Genomic DNA, 25028 nt, shown 5'->3' with positions numbered 1-25028 from the left:
CGACACGCGCGATCATCGATATTAAATCGTATATATATGAGAGCGTCTAACCCGAAGCAGCAGCACACACCTACGCATACACGGCAACCAGTCATCCATCCGTCTGTTCGTCCGTCCATCGTCACCACAGTTCGTCACGGACTTCTATAAAGGTGGGTATACACTTAGCGAACGAACACCGAACGAACAGCGAATGCGAAACGTTTTGAACGTTTTTCTCGCACGAATTGTCTTTGATGTATCGCTTCATGAGGGAATCGAACGTTCTGTTCGTATTCGCTTTGGCGTATATATCTGCTGAATGATAATAACGAACGTTTGCATTCGCTGTTCGTTCGGTGTTCGTCCGCTAAGTGTATACCCACCTTAAGCCTCAGAAACGAAGCCGAACGCGTCGCCATCCCATCTATATACAGGGTGCCTGATAATAACCATATTACCGCTCGTGCAAGTAGAGCAGGTGAAACCGAGGAGAAAAGTCTTTTACCATTTTCTGATTTTCATGATAATTATTGAGAAATTAATTAAAAAAGATTGGCCAATTCATGCAACAGCCGCCCTTTTTCGAAAAAATGGAAAAAATTAATATATTATAGTTGGAAAGATCAAAAATTATATATTTCAATTTAAAAAAACACATGTTTCTAATTTTTTCACATGGTATTGAGAGATTTTTCCATGCAACACACAACGGTGCTTCATTTTTTTTTTAAATCTAGGGAAATTAATCTTAAAGTTTACAGAAAATTAAATATAAATTAACTTGCTTGAGTAAGAAAAATTTAATTATTTTTGTTTAATAACATAACCCTCGAGAGACAAATATTAACACCCTGTTAAGATTTTTTAAAATTTGTTTAAAAAAGCTTAAAGTTATTAATTTGAAAATCGAAAACGTTAAATCTAGATTAATATTTTCAAGTCTTTAATAAAACAAGTGAATAAAACTAGATTATTATACTCTGAAGCTTTCATTCAATATTGATACTAATAAAAAATTACAAGTATAATATTTGTTAATTAGCGTAGTCGATGCACGCAACGATATTTCTCGTTGGAAACGGAAATGGTATTTCCGTAATGAAAATGTCGAGACGTGAGTAGTTTTTGAGTTATGATAGATAAAGAGCGAAGTTTTGATAAAGTGTGTGCTTGGCATCCAGATATATAAATACAATATATATAAATATGTAAATATTGTACATGATTAAACCTTATATATATCTTTTTAAACAAAACAGTCTTACTAGTTTAATGCTAAAATTGAGAAATCATCACACATTCTAAAATTCTTCCAAAATAAATTTAAAAATGTTTGTTCGATTTATATGTACATAAGTCTCTCGATTAAGTAGAAATAAAATCTTTACGAAAAGATATAACGTAATTTGATATTGTTTGACTTATTCATATTATTGCATAAATAATTGCTTTGTAATAGATGATAGCACAGATAAAAAGAAATATACATGTATTTTTAGCAGGACGATTATGAATCTAGTATCTTTTCTCTCTGTCCATCCATCTATTCGTCTTTCTGTCTTCTCCCTCTCTCTCTCTCTCTCTCCCCCCTCCCTCCCTCCCTCTTTGCGAACTGATTACACACAGCTGATAGTCTCACATCGACAACTAACTGCTAGTTGAATCGCGATAAACTATGAATCATCCAAGTAGACCAAATCATACGTTATTTCAGAGACTCGAGTTAATTTCAAATAGTCAAAAGAATGATAAAACAAATTCAATTTAGTTCACATTTATTGTTATTATCGTTACATTTAACAAGGATCAGCGCATTCGACATTTTGCCTCATTTTTTGAAATGATGTCGAATCTTATTTGCTATATTTTTTTCATTTTTATAGCTTGAATTATTTTAAACTCTTTCAATATTTTTTATTTGTTTCTCTCCTTGTTTTAGACAAACTTTAATTTTTTACTTAGATGACACTAATATCTATTTTCCCGACTTCAAAAATTTTCAACTAACGATAAGCGAAAAACGTTTTCTGCTTATATTTAAGAAATACCGAGAATCTCCTTCTCAAAAAAAAATTTTTTTTTTTTACAGATCTTTGCAAGAAAGAAAAACTAAATTTTGCTTTTTATCAATTGTCTGTTTCTTTTTATTTCATTGTATTCCAAGACAAATTTTCATTTTCGAAATTTGTTAAAGTATGCGCATAGATAACGTACAGCTGTCTTTTATTATCTAAAAAAATTGTGTTATTTAAATTTAATTGTGTGTGTAAAATATCAAGAATCTTTTTCTAAACACTTAAAGAAATAAATGGATGTATATCCCAGACAGCACAAAACATCCTCAGGATCATCCTGAATATGTCTAAGACGGTTCAGGACATTTGTAGGATGTTTTAAGATATTATTATAAATATATTTATAAAAATTTACTATGCATACATAATTATTTTTAGTTGTGTCGGCTATTTAATATAATTTAGAAATCTTAAGTATTATAATAAGTATTAATGTCCTATAAATGTCCACTGGATAATCCCTGGATGTCTGTAGGATATATCTGCCCTGTCTATTATATTGGATGTCTTTTGGATTTCCAGAGGACATATATATGTGCAATTAATTATTAACATTAATTTCGTTTAATATTAATAATTGAATTTGATGCGCACATTTTCATATATCGAAAATTATTATTTATTTAATATTTCATGAGAAATGTTACTGTTCGCAACATTCCAAAAATTTTACAAACAATAGTATTCAACCGCTAGTTCGTTGGTTTACCGCTATGCGACACGCGAACTCGTATTTGAGATTTGGTCATGAGAATTATATAAAGCTTGCAAAGAGCAACTGACAGGAAATTACAAATGTAATTATTTTCTATCAGTTCAATTTTTGATGTAATCCCAACATAGGGAATTCAGATATTGGATAGAAAATATTACACTACTCAAACCCGGGAGCCAAACCTAAAATATTCATGTATAGCACGAAAGAATCAAATATTAAAGAACGGTGAACTATTTTTAATATTAGATTTTTAATATTGGCAGTAAATAACAAAACATAATTTTAATTTATATTTAAATTTTAAAATTTGCTCCTTGAAACATACGAAAAATATCCCTAACACATCCTATAAAAATCCTTAGGTTGTTCCACAGGATCTCCCTGGATTCTCCAGAGGTTAATATACGGCTATCATTTACTCTTCCTCAGGACATCCAGAGGAGATCTGAGGATTACAATGGGATATCCTGAGGATATCCTATATGTATGTCCTGGATGCCCTTTGGACGTCCTAAGGACATCCTTGTGCTGTCTGGGATATATTTCTATTCTCTATCAAGTATCGCGAATTACGTGCTTTAACATCGAGCAGCTAAACGAAATAAATATCTGACTTAACAATAGCCTTTTATACATTATGCATAAATGTTCGGGACGAATTTGCACATATACACTTGCACGTGTACACATAGTATAGTAGCTTACTGCTGCATAACTAACAATAAGTAGAGGCGATCGTTACACGCAAATAAACAATCAACTTGATAAGTAATAATTAATATAGATCATATAGTTGAATGATTTTGATAATTAAAATTAAATGATCACTAAAATTACTTTTTTTACTTATATTTTGCTTATGTAGTCCGTTAAATGTCAAAAATTATAATTAATTAATTTTTGTAGATATAATATTTTCGCCTTTCTTCATCTGATTAAGTAATTGATTTGAAATGAATCTGAAACTGCTCAGCAATAGGATTCGTATATACGCGTGCGTGAACGGAATAAGAAAGATAAAAATCTATCTTTATTTAAAAAAATTTCTATTTAAAAAAAAATTGTTCCGGGATAAAAAACATATGATGACTTAAAAAGAGAGAGAGAGATAGTAAAAGAATTATTACATACATACAAAACAATAAGCAAGTAACGAATATCAATATGCTACACTACTCGATACAGCACTAGCAGTGAGATACTGCTGAATGGGCCGCGGCCTATTGGCTAGTTTCAGGTCACGTGCACACTGCTAGACATTCATTCTCCCCTCGCAACTGGTCTGCATATAATTTGCGTACATGCCTCGGCTGCGCGCGCGCCAATCATCGTCATTGCCGTCGTTACGGCATGCAAGCTCATTCTAAAATCACCGCGCAAAGTACTTCGACACATTGTGTTATACGGCGAGATGGATAAGAGATGAGCGCGAGACGTAAATCGCTCTTATGACATTCCGAAAACGCGCAGGTTGTCTGCAGATAGCGCGGTTTTTATGCGGGTGACACGAACATCTTTTCCCCAAATTCAAGCAAACAATATTAATATTTTAATTACATTGTAAATAATTTTCTTAAAAACAATAATTTTTTATACTAATTGATTTATCTCGTTATTCTGTACATAAAAGTGTTACGGTAAGATTATCGAAAACTGAATATTTTACGAAATATTTTATTTTTTATATCAAAATATGTCAGATTAAAATATGTCAGATTAAAATATAAAATAACTCGAAAAGTACTTTACGAAAAAATACTTTATTATAGTGTTTTGGAAAGCTCTCGACATAAGCTATAAGACTATGTAATAAAAAATAGGGGGTTCCATTTAAGAAATTAAAGGTCCTTGACTTGACCTTAACGATGCCATCCAAGGTCAAACCAATAACACCATCTTATGTTCCCCTCAAAACTATACAATTTTTGTTCAAAACGTTTTTCTCTAAAATATGAAAGAAAAGAGATGTACGGGTGGTTTAGGACACCCTGTATATGTAATATAAATCCCATCCATAATTGAATTCATTTTAACGCTATCGACAATTTTACACAGCATTTAACGAATGCATGCCATACCTCATTTTAGAAAAGAGATTTAGTGTTTCAAATTATAGAGGGTGTCCCGAAATTAAATGTTCAGGAACGTGGGGAGGATCGATAAACTAAGAGAAAAAAAGTCCTTTAGAGATTTGCTCGTTTTTGCTTCGTTTTGAAGAAAATCGCAAAAAAAGAAAATTCAAAAATCTTAAAACAATACTAAAATTATTTGATTTATCGAAAAGTACTATAAGATAAAAGTTGTGGAGGATGGAATTAAGAAAAGAGAGTGAATTGAAATTCTTCTGAGGTAAAGTTAAGAATTGTAAATAAATACGCGACAACGTGAGATTATTTTGTGTGTGTGTGTGTATTTGGTTTACTTAAATATTTATTACTTAAATAAGTAATAAATAAGTGAAAAAATGAGAGCTTTTATGTTTCAGTTTACTTATTTATTCATGTTGTCACTTCCTTAAGGACAGCAAGAATAAACATAAACTAAAGTTTATTAAGTTCTACACAAAGCTTATATACGCTAAATGTTGTTTAGATTAGATTAGATTAGGTTAGATAAAATTTTGTAGAAAGAATTAACGTGTTTAGATGAGAATGGACAACATTTCGAACATTTAAAAAAGTAAAAAAAAAAAAACTAGTCTTTCGTTTAATTTATGGTTTTACGATTAGTTTGAATATATTCTACTTTAAAGTTTAAATACTTATAACTTTTGATAGGAGCATTTTTCAAAAAGGTGATTCAAATAAAACTTACTTGTTTTTTCCCATAGAATCTAAATATTGGGTTGAGTAAAAAGTCATTGCGTATTTTTTGTATGTTTTTCAAAATCATTTATTTATATAAAGAACAAAAATCAATCAATGATATATTTTCCGTTTTGTTCGATGACCTTTTGCCATCTTTCGGTGAGCTTCATAATTCCCCGTTCGTAGAAGGACTTGTCTTTATTGGCGAAAAACTGAACAAGGTGCTGATTTACCGCCTCATCTGAATTTAACGTTATTCCACGCAAGGAGTTTTGAAGAGAGCGAAACAAGTGGAAGTCTGACGGCGCAAGGTCAGGCGAGTATGCTGGGTGGGGCAACACATCCCATCCAAGCTCCAATAATTTTTGACGGGTCGTCAAAGATGTGTGTGGTCTCGCGTTGTCGTGATGGAACACAACTCCTTTACGATTGACAAGCTCCGGACGTTTCTGGATGACAGATTCGTTCAAACTGTTCAATTGCCGACACATCCGAATTGATTGTTCGGTTCCTTGGTAGGAGCTCAAAAAACACCACATCCTTCCAATCCCACCACACTGAGAGCATAACCTTCCTCTGATGAAGTTCTGCTTTTGAAGTCGTTTGAGGCGAATCATCACGTCGGGACCAAGACCGTGTGCGTTCCACATTGTTGTAAACAATCCACTTCTCATCACCAGTTATCATTCGTTTTAAAAAAGGATCGTTTTCTTCACGTTTCATGAGCATATCGCAGATGTTTATACGCGCCGCCAAATGAACTTCTTTGAGTTCATGAGGAATCCAAATATCGAGCTTGCTTTCGTATCCCAGCTTCTTTAGGTGAACGTGAACACTTTTTTGACTGATCTTCAATGTTTCTGCAATCTCTTGTGTCGTGTAACGTGGGTTTGACTTGATCAATGCCTTTATTTTGTCGTCATCAACCTCGGTGGGCCTTCCTGACCGAGGAGCATCTTTGAGATCAAAATCACCAGCGCGGAATTTCTTGAACCAGTTTTGGCACTGACGTTCTTGTAGAGCATCGTCACCGTAAACTTTACGCAATTTTTCACAAGCTTGACGCGCGTTCTTCCCTTTACGGAAGTAAAACAGTAAAATATGGCCAAAATGCACAGTTTGGTCTTCCATCTTCAACTTGTTGCAAAATCTTCAAAACTCAACCAAATCGCTCAATTTTTTTTTTTAGAATGAAGCTTAAACCGTCAGCTGTTAAACGATATATGATAAAAATATGTGTGAATGACTCTAGTACTGCCAAAACTGAACTAATGCCATCTGTTGCAAAAATACGCAATGACTTTTTACTCAACCCAATATATAACATTTCACAGAAGATTTCACAGTTTCACTACTTGAACCACCTGATATATTACATACACGCGCACCCTCGCATGCAATCATATCATGAAAGAAAAGTACTCTCTATATGATTATATCGTATAATTTTAGAAGGATATAAACTTCACAGTAATTTTTTTGTTCGGAAAATTACATATGGCACACAGATGCATCTTCTAGATTTGAGGCAAATCTTTTAGATTTGGCTTACACTGGATTAGGAAGCAAGCCGGAGATTAATAGTAAATTGTATAAAATTGCGGCGTTCCTCTTATTTTTTTGCCCGCGTGCATACGATTATTACACACGAGCATCCGTGTAACGTGCAGCAAATCTTTCCTTCTCTTCTTTCCCCCCTCCCCCTCCTCCTCCTCCCACCACCCTCCCCATTTTTTTCCTTTTTCACTGCACATTGCAAGCGCACGTGTATCGATCGCTACTTAAATCGTGCAAGCAGCTACACTCCTGCCGCGGGACATAAAAGACAATTCCACAAAATTGCCAGCGCGTATCGATGGATTGTTAAGAAATCGATCGTGCAAATAATTTACGACAGTTAAGACGCGTATAGTTGAGCATTGTTCGTCGCCAAGATGAATGAAAAGCTGCGGAAAGCGAGCGAGCGCGAGAGAGAGAGAGAGAGAGAGAGAGAGAGAGAGAGAGAGAGAGAGAGAGAGAGAGAGAGAGAGAGAGAGAGAGAGAGTGTGTGTGTGTCAAAGAACGGATGATGGTGCACAGCCATCCTGTAATTGCTGCCAAGTGTTGACACGTTCGGATGACATAAATGCGAAAAAAAGAATCGAACCTAACAATAAGAAGGAGATAACTGACAGTATCTGACAACAGGCGATATTTACATCGCCGTCTTTTCGAGTAATGTTTATGGCGGACCTCACGCGGACTCCCCGTTATCTTACTGTCGCGCACGATTATGCTCACTCTTATCTCGATATCGCCGAGACGAAGTGAAAGGAATCGTTTTCATCGATATTTGCACGTGTTTGCAAATATCGTCGAAATGCTTAACTCCTAAAATGTATAACGGCATTTTTTTTTCGTCGCTTTTGTGTATGTGTGCGTCATTTCAATAATAATAAAATTTATCTACTTACTCCTTGAAATGTAATTTTTTTTTATCTAAAAAATATAATTTTATCATTAAGAATATGTGATATCTCGATCGCAAATTTTTATCGCTACCGGTTCGTATCACATTCTGGAAAAAAAAAAAATAGAGAGCGAGAGAGAGACTTTTAACGACGTGCTAAAAATATATCAGCAGAAAGTATCTTTAAAGCTAATCGCGACGCTGACGGACACTGTGCGATGAAGAGAACTGGTAAAGGAATCGCGATTGTCCTCCTACGATATTGCCCCCGCATCCCGTAATCAGTACAAGGCCAGACTGCTCGGAAAACACGATATTTTTCGAAGATTTTCCCAAAGTTGTACGATAAAATGCTCAAGATTAACGAAGAAAAAAAAAAGATATAATAATTTAAATGAAACAGGTTCGAACGCTTATAAATATATCACAGAAGATCTGTGGAAAGTTTGTTACGGCCAACTTTCAGTTTAAAAATTCATCTTTTAAACTCATGAGATTTTTTATTTTTTATGATTTTTTGGAAGATTGTACGCGCGCGCGCGAGCTCCAAAAATGAAGCTACAATAGAAGAAAAAGCAACTTGTGTATTCAATAAATCAGTACTACAATACAAATAATGAACATTATATGAGCATTCCTATATAAATTCAAATTCTTTTGAAAAAGATGAGAGTTAGATCATCGAAAAAGGCTCACTGCCGAAAAGCAATGATAAAGGTCGCCCGAAATTGATGACTCATGATAAGATGAATATATACTTCTTGTTATATTCATAAAAAACTTCAAAATGTATTCTTCACAAAACGTATGTTTTCAAGACGTTATAGTTATTATAAATTTTGTCAAACTATTGAACTAATTCATTTCAATTTTAGGGATATTTATTTTTCACACTATGTTGACAATACGTTAAATATTTTTCTCAATGTTTTATTTTTTATCGCGAATAAAAATAACAATACTTTCGTTAAAAATTGTAATGTTCAAGTTTGACTTAGAGAGCCAATGGTTGCTATTATTAAAATATATCAAATGTTACTTTTAACAGAAAGAAAGACATTTGGCGAGAAAAATATATTCGAATAATGGAGCGCTCGAATAATAAAATATTCGAGTACTGCGAAAATTCCACTCTATATATAATTCAGTTTCTCTGATTTCACGTATAACTTCAGACTGTAATCAAATTTTAAATAAATGATAGATGATTATTCACATCATTCGATTATAATAAATTCAGGCGTTTTATTTTATTTAAGTGTCACAGAGAGTTTTGCAAAATATGTGATATCGTTACCGTTACAATTATATATTGTTTTTATCGATCTATTTGAGAAGTTTGCGAAATTAATGGATGGATGTGTCATAATGTCGTTTTATAATTGTAGAATAAAAAACAGAGTTCTCGTTGCATCGTTTTATTGATTCCGAAATATTCATAACTGCTCCAAATAGAAATACGAAAACAAGATTAAAATTTCACTACATATTCCAAGTATCTTTCACACAAAACATGTTAAACGTGATAAAATTCGTTTCAAAATTTATAATGGAACTTAACTTAGAACTTGGACAGTTTTTTTTCCAAAAACATGGACGTTTATAAATGTGACAATTTCATTCTCAAGTGCTCGAAAAAAAATCCAATGCACGTAATTGTACAATATACATATATACATATATTGTTCGTATATACTTCTATGAATGTGGACACGTCATTTAAATATACTGATATACTCCTAACATTCCATCATAGTTTTTTTGCAAATAGTAACATGACATTGTGAGTCATAACGAGATAGGAATAGCGGTTTATGGAATTATGACTACCTACTACGGAATTTACACTCCCCTTACTGCGCATGACAATATTCTTATTCATTGATAATGATTATCATGCAAATTTAATTCATGATAGTACATATTTATATGAAAGTATTACAAAACTTCTTGCACCCAAAGCATTAAAAGTTTAGCACAAATAGAGAGATCTTGTTATAGCAAATATTTTATTTTCTTATAAAAAGTAAGACAAAGGGGGCTATCTAATAGTGACCTTGGATTTGACATTAAAGGTCATTTTCAAGGTCATTTGAAGGTCAACTTCCGTTTTTCAAATGGAACCCCCTATTTTTCATTATATCTTGTAGCTTATCTCTTAGAGCTTTCCAAAACACTATAATAAAATATTTTCTTATCAAGTACTTTTTGAGTTATTTTATATTTTAATCTGATATATTTTGATATAAAAAATTAAATATTCAGTTTTCGATAATCTTAGTGTAATACTTTTATGTACAGAATAATGAGACAAATCAATTAGTGCAAAAAAAAAAAAAAACATTGTAAATAATTTTCTTAAAAACAATTATTTTTTTATACTAATTGATTTGTCTCATTATTCTGTACATAAAAGTATTACGGTAAGATTATCGAAAACTGAATATTTTACGAGATATTTTATTTTTTATATCAAAATATGTCAGATTAAAATATAAAATAACTCAAAAAGTACTTAATGAAAAAATACTTTATTATAGTGTTTTGGAAAGCTCTCGAGGTGAGCTACAAGAATATATAATGAAAAATAGGGGGTTCCATTTAAAAAACGAAAGTTGATCTTCAAATGACCTTGAAAATGATCTTTAATGTCAAATCCAAGGTCACTATTAGATAGCCCCCTTTGTTACCTACAACTTTTATCCGAGTCGTTTTCCTTCAAACGTTGATCCTGAAAAGTTATGAGGGTGGAACTTTTAAAATGGGACACCCTGTATATATTTTTTTCCAAAGTAAAATTTTCTGCAACGAAAAAACTCCATTTTAACACAAAATTCTGAAAACTATTATTTCTCAAGACGACAACTTTGTTCAAGTTCTCAAATTTTATGTCATCGATTATTTTCAATTGTATAATTACGTTATAATTACGAACAACCATAATTGAAAAATATCGAAAAAAGATTATATATCCAATTTTATTATACTTTATAATATATAGTCGATATTACAATTAAAACAAAAATGAAAAAAAATATATCACGTAAAGAAATTATTTCGTTGTACGTAAGCCCATTATAAAAAAAAGTTGTGAATAGAGTTCAAATTTGTCGCAAAAAGAGAAAAAAGATTTTATTTTATACCATATTCTTTTATACATATATATATATATATATATATATATATATATATATATATATATATACGTTTTTCTCTTTTATATTGTATGTTTAAAGATTTTTCGTTTCAAGATAGATTTGTCATGATAATTCTCTCTGCTCTAGTTATATCTAGTATATACGTATCGTAACATATAGTCGCATTACATACGTGCAGCCTCAGCCTGCGATATATGCTTTTGAACATATTTCATTCAATATTCGCAGTGCCGCATGTATGGCATATGCCAAGCATTGACCGTGGACAACGTCTAGCGCGCGTCTATTAAGCCTATTCCGTCGTCTATTAAAAGAATACCCGTTTGTAACGTCGCTATTACATGTACCTGCCGTGTGTTAATAACGCACACACCCGTACGACGCGTACCTTCACGCTCGCGTTTGCGCGCGCACGCGTGTACGCGCGAGTAAACCACGGGCAGTTGCGTGTTGCGTGTCGCCGCGCGGCGTCTCGACGCGCTTCCTTCTAACCTTTGCGAAGCGTCGCCGCCCGCCCGGTTAGCAACAGATTTCACTAGGTTCGGACGAACCGTCGAATAAGAAAGACCACGGCAGCCGCATGGCTTAGAGAAGGAGAAAAAGAGTCCCACCCGCTTTATTCCGAACGAAGGTGTGGGCACCTTCGCGAATCGATCCGCGAATACGGAACGAATAAAGTGGGCGAGCGCGCAATTGCTTGACAATTCTCATTTAATTCTCTTTCTGCGGAAACGACGCTTCGAATCAATCGTCAAAATATAAACGCGAGAAGCATATCGGCTTTCGTCAAGAATTATATGTAATTTACTGCGTTTAATATGATTAAAGTTTTTTATAATCTTTTTTGAAATAGAATCAGTATATTATCATTGAAAAGCTCTAAATAGCTTAATCAAGTCGATAGTTACAAGATAGCAAGTCTGCAAAGCCAGTGAAATTTTCCAGAAGAAAAATAATGATTGTTTCCATCAATGATATTTACAAGAAAAAATGGGTCTTTTATATAATATCATACTTGAAATTAATTTTAAGTCATATTTTGTTAAAAAAGATATCTTTGTTTGACCAAGAGTCTTGTATATTTATACTTTATATAATTTGCTAAATTCTATAATGTGTTTGTGCATATTTGTTTGTGTGTGCGTGCGCGCGTACGTGCATGCGTACGCATATAAATGATTATTAAATATATTAAAACTTTTATTATATAATATCAAAGAAAATTTACAAGCTTAATGTGATATGCTTTCTAAAGAAACACGAAAGAAAAAAAAATTGATATAAGTTCTTAAATCTGCAATTGACAAACGCATTTTTTTTATTCAAGATATTTTCCCCCAAAAAACTGTCAACTTTTGTTATAAAAGACCCAACGCGTGCTATAATTGTTTTACGAATGTCTGAAGAACATTCAAAATGTTATATATCAATGACATATTAAATGCGATATATCTTTTCTTCTTTTGCAAAAAAATTTGAAAACTATCTCAAATTTAAAAAAAAAAAATTCTGTCTGTTTAATATCAATTTCGAAATTTTTTGGGGTAAAATTGCATAAAAGGTAACAGGCTTTCAATTTTATTGCTACTTAAATATGTTGTAAAGGAGGTTCTTCTAAGTAATTCCCCGCATGAAATAAGTGGGGGATGGCATTGATTTAGAAGATATAACAAATTGAAGTTTAAAGTATGTGTATGCTATATAATTTGTAATTTTTTCATTGAAAAAAACAACAACTTTATGATATCTACGTGTGGGGAGGGGAAAGGGGCTCCGCCCTTCCCCCTATGCCCCTACTTCGAAAAAATGCTAACCTAACCCAAATCTATTTCCAGTTTTAAAAGTAAAGTTAGGTTGGGTTAAGTTAGGTTTTTTTCAGGGTGGGGGGCAGAAGTTTTATACACTCTTATCCTTTTTTGTTTTATTATGTATTACATATAAATGTCAAGTATTCATGTACAGGATGTTTATTAATTTATCTCCAGAAGACGGATATCTGTCAAGTTGAAGCTTGTTTTAGTTTAAAGCTATAGATATAACGCGTTCTGAGAAACTATTATCTGAATACGATATCGGAGAAATTGATGAGCAATGTCTCATACAAATTCAATTGGATTTAGCGAGATGCCAACCCATACAGCACAGAACATTGCAGCAATATTGCAGCAACATTGCAACATTGCCGCAATGTTGCAATATTGTTGCAATGTTGCTGCAATGTTCTGTGCTGTATGGGAAGGTACGCGTCTTTTTTCTTGATGCATTTACACTGGTTTTATCGCGCATAGAGATTGCTATGTAGTTCGTTACTCGTGCGTGTTGCATTGGTGACCCGTGAACAGCGAAAGTTCTTTTGTTCGTCGGTGAATCAAGATTTCATGCGCTTATGCGATTCGCATTTACGAAATGCCCTACATAAGGACGGTTCGTATAACACTATTGATATGCACGGCACTTGTATGTTGAACAAAGTCACATTATTCTTATAAAATTGATCTCTCTCTCTCTCTCTCTCTCTCTCTCTCTCTTTCTTTTTCTCCCATTTTTAATATTTATTAAATATTTTTTTTATTCGTGTCTGAGGATAGAAACTTGATGTGTGTTTGTCAATAAAGAGGATATTATATATAAGAATATCTTATTAAAAATACTATATTTTTTTTTAAGTTTTTAAGCATCGAAATAACATTTTGTTCTATTAAAAAAAAATTTTTTTTCGCCAAAATTTTTTTTTTACACCAACTATCCGACTATACATAAATCTTGTTTACAACCGATGTGAACGATACGTACGAGCTTAATGGCATTTACAGTCTATGATGGTTAACGTTAAACAAGTAATAAAGAATATGAGCTTAACTGTCGTGCCTGACGCACTCCGCGCGTGACCCTCCCTCACCTCCTCTTTCTCCCTCACCTCTCTGATTCATCCGCAATGCCGGGGCCAGCTCTCGCGAACGCGTTCGATCCCGTGGAGCTCACGTGCCGTAAATTATTCGGTGAGAATAGCAGAGGAGCTAGAGGAGTCGTGCCGTGACGCATGCGCCGGCACGCTCGGTGCAGAAATTAAGCCTACGACGAGGAGATCGCCCGCGATCCAAATAACTTGTCACGGAGAAACAGGTTTCTATGGGTCACGCGCGCGCGCGCGCGCACGCACACGGGGCTGCTGCACATTATATGGATATTTGCGAATAGACAACGACGGCTTCAATCTTCGCTAGTACTACAAATTTTCTCCTCATAAAGGAAATCATCGATTTTCCTCCACATCTAATCTAATCCAACAAATTCTATTCTGACGAAAGTCATTAAAATATGATTATGATATTGATGCAGTTATATTCGACTTTATAATATGATTATAAAAATAAAACTTGGTGGAGATGTAAAATATTAAAGATAGATGAGTGTCAGCTATTTTAATTTTTTTTCACTAGTTTTGTACTATGAATATTGTTGATAAAAATATATATGTGTGTGTGTGTGTGTGTGTGTGTGTATGATCGCAATTATCCCTCTCTAAAAAAGGCATGTTAACTGAGTGAATTCAATTTGTATCGAAGTATTGAGGCCTCTTTTCCGCGATGCTGATTGGTTGTCTCGCTTGTACGCTGCATCTTGCTTCATTCGTGTTATTTGCAATTGTCAAATCGTGAGAATTTTGACAGTTCGACTATTTGTGAAAGAAAAATTTAAAGTTAGGAAAGAAAAGTTAAAGAAATTGGAAAATGTCCATAAATAAAAGCGCGCGCCTGTATTGTTCTAGTTTGTTTAAAATTTAAAAAAATATAAAATACGTGTCTACATACACTAGCGCTCAAAAGTATTTGCCCATCTAAAACAATCGTTCTATAAATGTTAGAAACAATTAAAACAATGTAGTAAACATGTGAAAATTTATTTATGTTTACTAATTACCAAAAAAGGTGTGTGCACAATAATGTTTAAAACTAAATCTTTCCTTCATCTATGTGTCCGCCTTTGTTTCTGATTATAGAGTTACGAAGCGAAAATGAAAAGCGAAATGTTAACAGATAACTGAAGAATATTACGAATGCTCATTGCGACATGGCATAGACCGAATAAACAATTCGGAAATTCGGGCGAATTTTGTCACTAGACAAATTCCAAGGAATAAGCTGCTGGCGTTTTATGATGTTTTCTATTTATATATTAATGCGTGATAATTAAAATATTATTTCAAAATACTGCCTTATATAACGACGATATAAAAATTATCCACGAAACCGATTGTGGGCAAATACTTTTGAGCGGTAGTGTATTGCAAAATACATTTATAAACTGTCAACGTATTAGTTATACGTGTAATATTAATCTTTTACGATGATAAATCGAGATAAAAATAAAATCTAAGAAAATTATCGAATTATCAATGTAGAAATTAGAGTAATATGCAGGATAAACAATACTTGGGACCTTAAAATATCTCCAAGAGAATAGATTTTGAAGGAAAATGTTAAATACAAATATTTTTGGATATCGAAAGAGCTATCTGACTAGTGAACTACAGTTCCCATACAGCACTGAAGCTTGCAACAACATTGCTGCAACATTGTAATATTGCATATTGCAGTTTAATGTTGCAGAAATATTGCAAAGACATTATTTTACAATATAACTTTAGCAATGTTACAGCAACATTCCGAAAATATTACAAAAAAAGTATTCAATAATTGCTAGTTCATTCGTTTACCACTATGCGGCGCATGTTGCGCTATCTATACCGCATTTAATTTTTAGTCATAATGATTATATAAAATTTACAAAGAACGGCTAGTAAGATTAAAAAGATATAATAACTATTTTGTTAATTTAAGTCGTATGATATGACCCCAACAATACAGGGGCTTAGATATTGGACTAAGAATTCTTTTAATAGTTTCCATTCTTATATAAAATCAAAAATTTGATAATAATTTTTTAATATGCAAAAGATACTTCAGATTTTAATAAATAAATTTTGAGATTATATAAAGACAAGAGAGATGTGAAAAAAGTCGTATTCAAAAAATTCACCACAATCGTTGCATCCGGATATCTGAATATTTCGGATACAAACAAATTGTGAATTTACACAATTGCAAATTGAGTTTTTTCTTATTTCTCTTAGATATTCTCTGTCACTGAAGGAAATCGAATTATTATAATACAGAAAAACTATATACACGTTAGATCCTGACTCTTATAAGCCTAATTTCTTATTATTTTTTTCATATGTTAAGGATATTATGTCGATAAATATTGTATACATAAAGCGTTATTGCATATATATTATATTGCTATGTTGCTGCAATATTATATTGCAATATTTCTGTAGGCGGACATTTTACTGTTGCTGCAATATCATAACAACGTTGCAGCAACATTTCGCAATGTTTCTGCAATATTGCAATCTTGTAGAAAAATGTTGCTGCAATGTTATTGCAATCTTGCGGTGCTGTATGGGTTTGGACTCGGGGTCTAGATTGGTCAGTAAAGGCCCAAGTCAATCTTTTTAAGTGGAGACCTATGTTTTTTATTCCGGATTTACGTTCAGGACGTTTTTACATCTAACATAGCCGACAAAACCTTTGGGTCCAAGGTCCCTTTTAGGCCCAATGAGGCCTAAATAAAATTTTTTCGATAGAAATTCCTATTTTTCGTTAAAAATGCTTGTTTTTCAATAAAAATTCCTATTTTTCGTCGCGTATTTTTCGATGTCTAGGATTTTCTGCTTAAAAGAAGGCAAATTAAATTTTGGAATTCAAGATCCACGTTGGACTCAAAAGAGGCCTCGGATCCAAATGTTTGTCGGCTATATCAGATGTAAAAACGTGTCCTAAACCTAAATCTGCGATAAAATATATGAGTCCCTATTTGAAAAAATCGATTTAGGCCTTACTGGATCTAAATTAGATCTCGGGCCCAAAATCTGGTCAGATAGTTCTTTCGATACCCAAAAATTTTTGTATCTAACATTTTCCTCCAAAACCTATTTCCTTCGAAATATTTTAGGATCCCAGTATTTTTTCCGCACCTTGTATATACTTATTACATATACGCAATTATATAGCATAGCACGACATGACGAAATCGGCAGAATACATTTCTATCCAGTTACCAAAGAAAAGGCAGCTCAATATTTTTCAGCCGTGAATGTCTTCTTGTACAGTCCAGAAACGAGAGTCTCAAAGTAACTTGATCTTAAGCGTGGTTACGCGTAATTAGCAGGCGACTTAATGTTAGGTAGCGTGTATTTTGCAGCGATACGAGGCGAACCCGAAATGCGACCGCAGACGGATAACGATCCGCGAATATTTACGTCGCTGGTTGATTAAAACGATTCCGACGGTCGTCTACCTCCCCGGCCGACGTCTATTTTCAAGTAGATTCCGTCGCATATTCTCGACGTTTATATTTCGAATTTCATTCGTATATACACATTTGCAAGCACGCATTAGCAGTTTCGCACCAGCCGCGCGTAACGCAGAGCCTAATTGCATTTTCATCTGTGCCTTCAACCGAGCAATGATTTATTTATTTTCTACGCCTTTTCCCGTTCTTTTTCTTTCCCTCTTTTTTTTCTCGATATGTGAAAATCAATGCGTTTTGGCAAAAAACACACACAAAAAAAAACTACCATCAATGAAATGAAAAGTTTTATTTTAGCGGCTAACAAAAGCGAGAAAATACATATAACGTTTTTATATTTTCCATTATATGTACTTGCAGAATATAATACTTATTTGTAATTTTCCTAATTTTTTTTTCATCATGCTTTAAATTGAACAAGTTTTTTAATATGTATATAAATAATTATCTCGAATATGCACGATTACTTTATGCACTCACTTTATACACTCGTACACACGCGTATCTAGGGGGGGAAAAAATTAAAAAAATTAAAAAAAATTAATCTCATTTTTTTTATAGTTGAATAATAAATAAAAATAAACACGTAGTTGCGACTTGATGACAGCAGTTCTATGTGTTGATCGGTAATTTGTTCCATCGGCAAGAATAATGAAATATTAATACAAATTTTAATTGTGTACAATATAATAAAATAACATCCCCGACATACATATTGTAACATTCTTTCTAATGTCATGTTTCTATTGAAAATTGTTTCATACACACGTCGTTATCCGCCGCGCGTATAATTCCGCAACGAAACGATTCGCAAGAGTGAACTTTTCCCATTGTATTACGCGAAAGCGATTCTCGCACGCAGTTCTTAATATCGTATATGAAGAGGGAAAAGGCCGAGTCTTGTTGGCTATAAAGCCCCTCACACACAAATTGACATAGCTGCATATGCGTAGCATACGACCATTTGCACCAATGAGCATGCTATGTAAATCAATATGGCGATTTTATTTCGATGCTCATTGGTCCAGACGGTCTTATGCTATCCATATGCAACTATGTCAATTTGTGTGCGATAGCCTTAAGACGTTCCACATGTAACACGATCGGCATAAGAAACTTCCCTTTACCTCTCGATCTTATCCACAATTTACGACGCGTAGTGCACATGTTGGCCGTCTCTCTCCCTCCCTCCCTCCCCCCCCCTCTCTCTCTCTCTCACTCACTCACTCACTCACTCTCATAGTTGGTCTCCCAGTTGATCGACCGTTCGGACAACCGAATGACAGATAAGATGCGTTTTGCGATACGTTTTACGTCAGTTTGACCGGGGGATCTTCGTCTTTTCGCTTCCTGACAAAGAACTTGCGCTTTTCGTCGACGACAGGCCGCGGTAAGCCTGACTTTATTTCTTGTCATCGATATACGAAATTCGTTTAACCGAGAAAAATATGAGCGTTAATATGCACGTTTATTCTATATATTAATCTCACATTGTGTTCTACAATTATTATCAAGACGTGAAAGTGAAAAAGTAAGGTATTTTTTTAGGGAACTTTAGTGGAGCATCGCGCGCTTAGATCGTTTCAATGCCGTCAATTATAAAAAAAAGTACATAAATTAAGAGATAGATTTTAGGGACGCTTCTCTTATTTCAGCATGCTCCTACTTGTGATATGCAACAGCCGAAAGCGTGATATATTTTCAATTCCAGTCTTTTATTTCCTCATAGAGGAAGCTTTGTTTTTATGAGAAAATTTTTTTTCCAGTTTTCTAGGCCAATGTATTCAAAATGTTCCAAAACGTCGAAAAATCACATTAAAAAAAAAAAAAAATGTGTATATATGTGTGCGCGCGCGTGTGTGTGCGCGCGCGCGCGCGCGCGGATTGACCGAAAATTCAAATGTCTATAACTCAAGAACTATTTCAGCTACAACGCAGCAATTTGACACACAAGCAAAGTAGCGCAACATTTTTATTTATTGTCATTTTTATAAAAAATAAATACAGCGTTTTAGATTTTAAAACAGTTTCAATGTTTCTGTGCAAACCCTGACGTTCGCAAATTTTGAAATAGCGGCCTAATTTTTTTTTTTCGAATAGAGTATCATTAAAGGATGGTTGGTATTGAATTTGATGAGAATTGGTAAAAGGATTCATTTTTTATGAAATTTTGAATTTTTGTCTATCTTTATAATATGATCTTTAAACTCTCTCTGTAACGGTTATATAAAATTAAAAAAAAAAAAAAAAAAGCGTCCAAAATTAGAAACTTGCACGTTGCTTCTTTATCATTTTATTTCGCTTACAAAAATTTCCTCTACGTAAGAAGTCAAAATTGAAAAAAATTCAAAATTGAACAATTCAAAATACTTATCTATTATTTTGTGTACTAATACGCGAAAAATGCAAATATCCCCCACAACAGTTAATGCACAACGAACGATCACGCCGCATATTTACGGCGATAATACGCCTCTGGAGGGATTGGGGGAGGGGGAGGGGGAAGAGGGCGCTTATCGATACACGGTTAAAGAGCGCGAGCCAGCGTAAACTAGCCGAGGTGGCGTATCGATTTGTGGACGTATCGTTGTGTCGCGCGTGCGATTCCCGAGGGATGAACTCGCGTGAGAAACGTGCCAACGGGATTACAAATCTCCAGAATTTAGAACCCCCTTTGTCCCCCTCCAAAAAAAAAAAAAAAAAAAAAAAAAAAAAAAAAAAAAAAAAAAAAAAAACACTCCTCTATCCTGATAAAAAAATACGAGAAGATCAACTCATCTTAGATGGTAAAGTTGATCGGTTTCAATTTTCGAGAATGTTGATCGCGTAATTTTTCACATACACTGACACACATATTCTTGTACAAAGTGCGAGATGTGCGAGATTTATTCGATTAATCTCTCGTTTTTTCAACTTCAACGTTATCATTCGTAGAGAATATTCTTGTCATTTTCTAAGAGTTTTTAATCTAAGAGTCTTTTTGTTGTGATCTTAATTCTCTAACATATTGTGTGATTTCAAAGTAACTGTAGCGTATTTGTTTGTCATTATTAAATTTGAGTATATATATATATATATTGCTATATGCCGCTAAGAGCCATAGTGACCTATTTTTAAAAACGTCAATCAAACACAAGAGACGTAAACACTGGCGAACAAATATCCAGATCACATAATCACGTTTCTCCTTCATTTTTAAAAACATATCACATTCAAAGTGGAAATAACCTTATTAATTAAGACAAAACATAATCGTGCAAGGTTATATCCGTATTATTCCTCGTACATACTATCTGGATAAGTAGCTGAATATTTACAAAAATAGAAAGAATCAGAGAGAGAGAGAGAGAGAGAGAGAGAGAGAGAGAGAGAATTAAAGAATTGCTCGAGAATCTCTCATTTTCTCTTCTCAACATTCATAAAAATAATTTGTACAAGGTTAAAGTGTATGTGTATCGTACGTCTCTTACCAATGACAAGGAGGGTACAAGCCGACATTAAAACTCTGTCATTGCGGGCATAAACACTTCTGTCATTACTCCGATATCGGGATAGTCGAATCTCGTAATAAATAGGAAGGGTAGGAAGAAATTCGAACGTTTCTAAAATTTTCAAATCTCGAATAAGTTTCTTACCTGTAGGTTAAGCAGTGATGAAAAATTGTCGCAAATTCACACAAAGACAAGAGAGCGACCGGCGCGTCGACTTGTCGTAGTCGCCGTTGCCGTCGTCCTTACCGCTCAAGAAGAAAGAGACGGAGGAGAAGGAGGAAAAGGAGGAGAAGGTGGATGAGAAGGTAGAGGAAATAGTAGACGCGGAGACTGATAGAAGCCGATACACTCGTCGTTCCGGGCACCGTGACGGCGCTGCTGTCGTCGCGCAGCACTTCTCCTCACTTGGAAACCACTATCGTAGCACAACCGCACCTTCCTCCATGTTGCTTGCACGCGAATTCGACAAAGGGCGCCACTGAGCATTGACGCACCAGGAAAAGAACCACGATCACTCCGTCGCGGAGAAATACAACCGAACGTGCACGGGACTCTTTATGCGAGCGAGAAAGAGAGAGAGAGAGAGGGGTGGGGAGGGGGGAGCTCGGACGATGGGCCGAGCGGAGTGAATAAAGGGGAAATGGGATAAGGAGAGAAAGGGGACAGGAGCGGGATGATACACGCACGCACGCATACACACACTCACACACACACACGCGCGCGCGCGCGCACTTGTGATTACGCAGCGTATAACGTCGCACAGTTTGTACTAAATTAAATATATTTACCGTCGTTACTGTAGATTACGTACAAGAAACCCGCACTCGCGAAATTATTCCGAAGAACAAGAGAGAGAGAAAGAGAGAGGAATCCGTGACGTTCGTGACGTGTCGACGCTCGTGGCTAGGCGCCATTTACAGAGACTCACAGCACCGGCGCGAGCTCTCCCCGTTCCATCCCCACTCTTGCGCCCTACCACCTCCCACCGCGCTTTCCCCACCACTTCCCACCGCGCTTCCCCCACCACCTCCCACTACCGTTCGCTGCGATTGTCGCGCTTCGTCTCTCTCTCTCTCTCTCTCTCACGTGCGCGTGCGCGCGTTTCTTTTCTATGTCGAAACCAAGTCCAACTACTTACTTCTCTTTTTCGCGCGTACGATTTTTTCCTCTATGTACTCTCTATCGGTCACTCGATATCCTCTCTTTTTCTCTTTTCGCGTTCTTCCATGATATACGTTTCTACTATATCTTGAAGTATACAACCAACCATCTCACTCTCTCTCTCTCTCCTCTTTTCGCGCTTGCCGTTTCTTCCTCGCGCGGTCGCCGCTCTTCCACTTTATCACGTCGCGCGTAGCGTTCTTCCTTTGTTGCACGTGATGGTCCCGTCCGACCTATCCCAATTACGAGCAACGTCCTTGAGGTGACTAACACTGTCGCTCGCTGCTATCCACAAAACAGTAACGTATATGGGATATGTTCGCAGCATAGATTTTGGAATTTTGTTGTAAACGTATATAAGCTCGTGTAGGAACAAATGATTTCCATAGTTGTACTATATATATGACACATCACGTATTTTTATCTTTCATATAATTAATACCATCTGCGCAGGCGCGCATGATGTTTTCAATTGTTAAATACATTAAATATCCCTTTGCTGCTCGCGCACAAAAATATCTCCTTTGCTTTAATATTAATAAAAGAGAAATCTCACATTGATGATTTTTAATGTGAAAAAAGAACAAGCGAAAGCTATAACCTTCAATCAAATATCTAGTATCAAATTGCACGTCGAATAAACGGAAAAAAATGCTTTAATTTTATCCCTTTCAATTTCAATTATCAATATATAATGCAATATATTGTATTCGTATCATTTTTTTTTAAATGTAAATCGTCGAGATGAAAGAGCGCTGCGCGGAAATTCTTTCAAGAACAAGCGCCTGCACATTCACGTTCCTGAATGTGCGTACGTACACATGTGGGAGACGAAGGAGAATGAACAAGAGAGGCTGGCCGGGCAGGCCGACAGAGCCGCCCAGAGGAAGATCAAAGAGCGAGAGAGAGAGAAGAGGGAAGGAAGATACACGCGTTACCGAGCATACGCGTGGCGAGTTCTCGTCGTGTCAAGCGGAGCCAAGCGCTTGTCTCAAGGTGGGACGAGGACAGCCAAAAGGTAGTGGGAGCCGTATGGCTTTCTTGAAATCCATAGGAGAAAACGCGCAGCGGTGCGCAACGAGAGAGAGAGAAGAGGGTGGGGGAGGCAGGGCGAGATGGAGAAGGAAGGAGTTTGGGCGCTCGTGTGTGTGTGTGTGTGCACGCTTATGCGGCCAGAGTTAGACGTGTGTATGTGAGAGAACGAACTCTGCCGAGAGAGGTTATTCACTGTCCGCGGAAACAAATGCGCGCGCTTTCGAGCGAGCGCGTGTGACGTAAGAACGGGCGATTGCGCGTTCGAGGGGAGAAAAATGAGAGGATACCTTTGGCGCGACGCGTGTACGTCGCTCCTACACCCGCACGCGTATCCCTCGATCGGCGGCATCAGACATCGCGTAATTTGACCGATTCCAGCTGTCCGATTGCCAGAATCAGAGAGAGAGAGAGAGATGTAAAGGGAAGAAAGAGGGAAAGGAATACGAGAAGATTACATGAGAGAATCTATGAATCTAGCGATTTATAAATGGACCGGTTCGTGGATGAGCATAGATTTCATCGCGTCCGAAAATAGAAATTTATGGATACATATATGTGTATACAGCTTTGAAAACTCGATCGAGAACAAACAATAACATATATAATGATTCGTGTATAAAAAGATACATTTATACAAGATACTTCGTTAGATTTCGGAATCAAAGCGTTGACTAAAAATTAAGAGATAAATAAAGATATATACATACCGGGTGGTATATCTATATATATATATCGAAGTCAGTTTCGTCTACAGTGCGATAATGATTTTTTAATGCTGTATTATGGTAAATTGATAATTTTCCCAAACATATAACTGTATGCGGTTTCGCACGTAAAACGCAAAAGAAACAAGCTTACCACGCGTTCGTCCAGTGTTGCGTCCGTCACGACTGCTCTTTATGCATACACTCGCATATGATTCGACTATACGTATATATGAAATAAAACGTACGAAAGGCACTGTGTATACGTATTTTCACACGCGGAAAAAGCCTGATATCCATACAATACGTAACATTACGGTCGATTGAAATACGCGGCTGATGCTGCCGCTCACCGTTCTCTCTCTCTCTTTCTCTTTCGTTGCAAGGCAAAAGATGAAGTCAGCCGCTTTGCGACTAATTGCGCGCGATATTTAAATTAAATAACGAGATACGAAAACTCGCATGGCCATGAGATTTTTCATAGCTGCGTATCATTTTAAAGCGCATGCCACAATTATGAAGAATAATCGAGAGAACGAGCAATCGAGAGAGAGATATGTTTAGCGATTTGTGGTTATAATCAAATCACACGATAACGTCACATATTTTTACTAATGTTTTTACCGCGAATGCACATTACTATTAATGCTAAAAGTAGAGTTAATTTAATCCTTAAAGACACACTCATATATACAGGATGTTCCAGATCAGGTCAATGAAACTTCAAAGACTTATAGGAAATTGAATTTGGAATAAAAAAGTCCTCATAAACGTAAGTCCGGAAACGCTTCGTTAAAAAGTTATTGCTAATAAACTTTGAAAAATCATGTTTTACGATTTTTAACAATAACCTCAAAACTCTTCATTCATTTGAAAAAAGTAACGAAATAAATCTGATGGATAATTAAATAACAAGCTAAATTACATCAATTTCATTTAATTATAAGGCGCTCAAAAGAAAATAAGCTCAAAACAATGAAAGAAGCAGAAACTTGAAAAAAACCACCTTTCGAGGTCTTTGTGTAAATACTACATTTATAATGCAAACATTGCAAATACAAACATAAAAAATG

General features: G+C 35.2%; 1 protein-coding gene across 3 annotated transcripts in view; it reads right to left on the bottom strand.

Moving 5' to 3' along the window:
* The window catches only part of Cic (Putative transcription factor capicua), a 61828-nt gene extending 39854 nt beyond the window's left edge, over positions 1-21974 (bottom strand). For all 3 annotated transcript variants that reach the window (XM_070294381.1, XM_070294380.1, XM_070294383.1), the window contains exon 1: positions 21200-21974. The gene's annotated coding sequence lies outside the window, so the exon portion shown is untranslated. The remainder of the gene's footprint in view (positions 1-21199) is intronic.
* Positions 21975-25028: the final 3054 nt, after the last annotated feature.

The sequence above is a fragment of the Polyergus mexicanus genome, unplaced genomic scaffold (assembly GCF_030449975.1).
Source record: "Polyergus mexicanus isolate NDT 795.1 unplaced genomic scaffold, iyPolMexi1.0 SCAF_4, whole genome shotgun sequence".
Classification (NCBI taxonomy): domain Eukaryota; kingdom Metazoa; phylum Arthropoda; class Insecta; order Hymenoptera; family Formicidae; genus Polyergus; species Polyergus mexicanus.
Note: the sequence above shows the minus strand (reverse complement) of the source record. Positions and strands in the feature narration are given on the sequence as shown.